This window comes from Halyomorpha halys, unplaced genomic scaffold (assembly GCF_000696795.3).
Source record: "Halyomorpha halys isolate HHAL.00 unplaced genomic scaffold, Hhal_1.1 Scaffold71.1, whole genome shotgun sequence".
In the NCBI taxonomy this organism is placed as follows: Eukaryota; Metazoa; Arthropoda; class Insecta; order Hemiptera; family Pentatomidae; genus Halyomorpha; species Halyomorpha halys.
The window spans coordinates 393,031-399,030 of record NW_027107476.1 but is presented as its reverse complement, the minus strand read 5'-3'; the positions used below and the strand labels follow the sequence as shown (position 1 = coordinate 399,030).

General features: G+C 31.4%; 1 protein-coding gene across 1 annotated transcript in view; it reads right to left on the bottom strand.

Annotated features, from left to right (window-relative positions):
- LOC106692761 (mucin-2) overlaps window positions 1-6,000 on the bottom strand; it is a 69,777-nt gene that overhangs the window by 35,970 nt on the left and 27,807 nt on the right. The window lies entirely within an intron of this gene.

Here is a 6,000-nt window from a genome sequence, read left to right as displayed (position 1 = left end):
TTTTTTTTTTTTTCTGCTACGACTATGAAAATATTTTTCTTTCATTTTTTTACTTTTAATCGCCTAAATATGGAATATATAATAAGAGGAAATATCTCAAATTCACGTTTTTAATGGAAATACACTTTTGAAGTCCCTTGAGCCAAAAAAGCCAATTTTAGAAAAAGCTGTGTATGTCAGTTCATTTGTGAACAGCCTAGCCACAAAATAAAAAGTTGTATTTTAACTGAAATTACATATAAAGACGAGTTTTTGCTCCCGATGTTACCATATTTTTTACAATGAGATCGACAGGCCGGAAGTGTCACTTTATAAAATCGATTTTTAACATTTTTTCGATTTTCTAAAATACAGGACTTAAGCGATTTTAATTATTATCTATTTTTATTTTATACCAGATCGGCCTGGTAGACCTTACATGATTGATATAACCATTGATTTTAATTAAATTCAGTCAATCAATGTAAACTAAAGCTATCATTAATATCAGATAGTTCTTATGCTCATTTAAATAGTTCAAAAAGGCTTTTTAAATGCCGAATTTTCAAAAAATCTTCCTCTAAAGTACTTTTAATTTATTTTATTTGAAATAACTTGCCATTGTGCATTGATGACATCAATAGAAAATGTATAATTATAAACAATGGAAGAATTTGATAATAACTAAAGGAGAAAAATTCAGAGACAGCCGAGCTTGTTAGATCTCTCCCGGTCGCAGTCACATATATATTTTGTGACTCACTTCCCGATCATTTCTGATATATGAATGAAGTGGGGGGGGGGAGGAGGTTACCTATTCTAACCATGGTGGGGAGTCAAGTTCTTCATTTCGTGGGACCACCACAAAATGAAAAAAGTCAGCCTTCCAGCCTGAATTCGAACAGGCGCCGACCGCAGTTCTCAGGTTTTCTAAGATCTGCGCCTGAACCATCTGAGCTACGGACGGCCCTTCTCCCAATCATACTACATGACTTTGCGATATTTTTGTTAAACTGTTGTATTCTTCACGGAAACGAAATTGATATTCGTTTATCACACCTCGATAAATCTTAAAATGAGAGTTTTTATAGCAACAGAAAAATAAAAATTAATGTTTGTTATTTTCCTCTTCCAGGATGGTAAGTAAAGTGGTCAGATGCGAGCACCGCACCAGATTTTATTAGTTATTTTTACAGAGTTTGGGTTTAAGTATCCCTCTTGTAATGTTTTTAGCTAACAATGCTTATTAGAATTACAACTATTTCAATAGAGCAACAGGAACAAGTTACTGATACAACGAATATTTTATACGTTACAGAAAGCTTTTTTTCACTTTGTAAAAACAATACTTAACGCATTCTCTTGACCTATAGTATAGAAAGGAACTCAGTTTACCAACTCACGATTTATTACATGGAACAATTGCAAGATATCAATAAGAATTTAACGGAATGCAGTTAGTGGTGAAGTGATGTAAGACGGTGTATATATACCATCACAGATTGTAGCTAAAACTAGAAGAAGAATGCCCCGGGCTTTAGACCCTGTGCCATTTCTGACTGATGGTCCTGGCGTGCAACCTGCTTGGAAGTTAGTAGAAGATAGTTAAGAATATATGGTAAACTATAGCCTTTATTCTTTGCTCCTATCAGTCCAATACTCTGTTATCGAACAATATGTATGAGAAGTAAATCAACTGTAAAAGAGAATACGATTGTCCTAATAAGATGTCATAAAGAGGACTAACGACCCGACCGAACAAAGACACGCCGTAGTTTAGAGCAGCGGCTGTTACGTTATGAACAGTGAAAGCAGAACAGGGTGTGGTCCGATATGGGTACCAACGTCTTCCGGGTGTGCTCCGTAGCACGGTGTCTTGTACATTACACTATATCATTATAATAAATTATATATTTATTTTTAAGTAATATGTTAACGAATGGTTTTTATTTATATTATTATAAGTATTGGAATAAGGCGGAAGGGTCAACTCTCAATCAGATTCCTTAGGGGTTGCAAGGTCAGTTATACCGGAATATCGCGGGTTTTCTAACAGTTTTGGTTAAATTTTTGTACCTCGGAATTATTTTTTACATTAATTCATTAAAAAAAAACTAAACAAAATAACAAATTTGATAATCAAATTCACAGAGGTTCTAAGTAAGTACTTTAAAAGTTCCCACCTGCCTCTCATGCAATATTATTGGATTCTTTGTGATGATGTTCAGTGGTTGTCTTACATCTTTTTAAACAGAAATATAAAAAATCGCGTTAAGAGAATAATTACTTTAATTTCATATTTATTAATTATACCACCACATAAGTAAAACAAAAATCCTGAGCCACAGAGTTCCGTCTGTCCTAAGAGGTGTGGATACGTAGCGGCGTGCCAGACATCACGGGAAAATAACCAAAACCATATTCTACGGATTATGAAATGGAAATAAAATGCCCCCCTTTACTGAAGACCTTCGAAACATGATAGCTATTATTTTGGGGAAAAATACGCCATAAATTGTTACTTACAAGCACATTTTTAACAATTTACTATATACTTTAGCATACCGCAGTCCTTAACCCACGTTAGCATTGCTATGTCATTTTCACTGCAGTAGGAAGTGCAGGTATGTATCCTAATCAACTGTTTACGCTTGGGCACTCTATCGTGTGAGTACTTTTTGTAGAACCAGAAACGCAAGAAGGGAAACTAGTTATGGATATCTGGTGAAAAATATGATTTTCTCAAGTATAGTTTTTCATATTATCTTTCTACCTATGAATCTGGTTTCAAAAAGCGAACGCTAAGTAGCCTAAGTAAATAATTTCAGAAATGTAAAAAAAAATTTCTACCAATAATTAAAAACAATATATCCTAGATTGAAAGCCACAAAAACCGAAACGTACATCTAACTATCTACAAATCGGACCATTGTTAAACAATATTGAAACCCATCTTATTTTCATCTTTATACATAAAAGATACCACTTTATACATAACAAAAGACAGTGCCTATGAAGCTGAGGTTATTAATGTTCAATAAGACTGGGTTTCAAACAAATTAAGCCTTAAAGTCGTTAAAAAAAAAAATCTAAAACGAGAAGGATAGGTACTAAGACCTTCATCACGTATATAAATAAAAAATAAAATAAATCTGTATAGATACAAACCATGAAGGGTCTGGTGTGCTGCGCTTTGTTTGAAAGAAATAAAACTAGACCAACGGCTGTGAAAGGAGGTTGTTTGGTCAGAATCACGCTCTAGCGTCAGATTTTTCCTCGATTAAGGGTACCCACTTTATGAGTGTTGTTAGAACCCAGAAGGCTCCCGAACCCATAGTATTGACTCACGGCTACAGAAACGGAATAAATAGTCACATAATATACATATACAAAGTAAGCAGTACATAATGTTATGATAGTATGGTCATAACTATGTATTTTTAGTTTCGTTTATTTCAATTATTTCTTACATCATTATTATTTACATCAAAATTATATTTCTTCACTATTCTTAGGTAAAACGAAATACATATAAATAATAAGTTTTCTAACAAAGGAATCTCGGCTAAGAGCGTTGGGGAATGAGAGCATGACATTACATACCCTCAGATATGCTTCCTTAATTATGTTACATTCTGCGGATATCCTTCGATTTGTTCTCAAGTGGTCGAGAAGCGCAATGACTGAATGAAATCTAGGACTGTGTTGAAAAAACTTACATAGAAAAAAATGAAAAGATTTCTAATCTAAACTGACATGAATATTTTTTGAAATGAGTGTTCAATACAAAAAATATTAAATTAATTTAATTTCTTCTATATGGAAAATAATTCATTATTGGTATTAATACGGAGAGTGAAGGGGCACAGTGTATAAGGTGTTGTGCTATTAATTCTAAGGACCAGGGTTCGAATATGGCTATGATAGATAATTATTTATTCTGTTAATGTAGCTGTGAGACAACTCTATGAGTTTGGAGACCCATTCCACCCAGCCTCACAAAGTGAGTACCCTTGATCGGGAATATTTTTACGTTAACTGGCGCACATGAACAAAACACCTTGTACAACCTATGATCGCCTGATGCTTCATCGGTTGTAACGGTATTTCCAATTGGAAGAAGATAGTTGACCATATGAAGTATATTGTAGGAAGATAATCCGGGTGGTGGTCAATAAAGGTATCGACATAATAAAAAAAAACTTATTGTTAACCAAGGGCTTCGTCAGGGCTCAATGAAAAAACAAGATACAAACATTTTAGAATTAACAAAACATTAAAATAAAAACATTTCAAAACAATTTTTATGTTTACAAAGTACATAAAAAATAATTAATAATAATAATATAAGGAAGTATACATGTAGGTGGACTGGAAACAAGTTACTAATAAACATAACCAGGCGAAATAAAAGTTCTAAATACAGATATAGATTATTAAACTGTAGAAGACTACTCATTAAAATTAGTTATAAATATGGTAAAGAGGTAGGGGTAAAAAGTAATACAGATGAGTGAAGTAAATATGGCAAATATGAGGTATAGTAATATGTAAAAGAGAGATATTAAGAAAGTTAATAAAAAAAAAAAAATCAAGAAATATAGGGGTAATCAACTGTCAGATTCAAACACAGCGAACGACTGAGAAAAACGATGGAAGTCAGGTATAGAAAAATGTCCTCACTTCCTAGGCTAACCCTTAGGAAGGTTAAGATTTCCAATTTTTTTTGGTATTAATATGTTATATATCGAGCGGATGTAGATTCTTAATATTATTCTAGAAATATTCATGATCGTAGACTAGGTAATTAATAGAAGTCTGAAACGTTTTTCAGAATAAGTTAGTGAAGAATTTGTGATGTATGAAGAGCTATTCTTGAAAAAAAAAAAAAAAACATAATAAAAGTTTATGCTATTAAATGGTCAAAGTTTTAGCACAGAATACGAGAATATTAAATAATGTTTTTAAATATTAGAGTGAAATTAATTTTTTTATTCCTATGTTTAGTTTTAAAAATAGACAAGACTTTATCGGGTTCTATTTCGGGAGAAGAATATCGTGTACTTTGGATAGACAGGAATATTTTTTTTTTGAGATCAGAGAACTATTTTTTGAAAAACTTATAACCCAAAAAAGTATTTCAAGAAAATAAATAAGTCAAATTCTAAACTTCACTTATTTTATTTTTTTTAATTTAACCCTTTCCGTGATATTTTGATAGCCCTTTAGATTATAAAAAACTTTATAAAAACAGATAAGCCTGCATAAGTCAAAAATGTTATGCTCATACTTATTGCTATTATAAGACTCACCAACCTTGAAGAGCTCGAAGAGGGATGTGTATTGGGCAACGACTTTCCGCCGACAAACCTTCCCTCGGACTATCCCACTCTACGATTTGTCCGATGCATCATGCCTTAACTTAATTGATCAAATATCCTTCAAATCTTACTAATAATTATTGAATATCCGTTCTATTTTTACTGATAAATATTTCCTGTCATTAAAAACATTCTCAGTTTAATATAAAGATTAAATATAGTTATTTATTACACTATTTTTTCCAATTAAATCCGCTTTTGCAAATCCTCTCATTATTATTGATCCTTACCGACGACGCTATAATATTATTTATGCGTTATCATGAATTCTAAATAATTTTGTTTTAAACATTTGTTAGTAAAATTTAAATATGATAATGCAGAGATATAATATTCTTTTATAAGAAGAGTATATTTTTTCTCTTAAATTGAGAGAAAAATTACTCAAAATAAACCGAACAAAAAGTGCTTATGTATCTATATAAAGATATTTTAGATATCATCAGAAGAAAATGGAATATTTAGTTTTTATTTTTATTTAAAAACATTTATCCATATAATAATATAGCAAGAAACTAATAAAACGAAAGGATAAATAAATCTATTTTTTTATTCTTACTATTTCTTCTAGATTAATGACAGGGTCTGTCTTATACTTACTTCTACAAGGAAAACGTAGTGTAAAAAAATAATAGAAAAT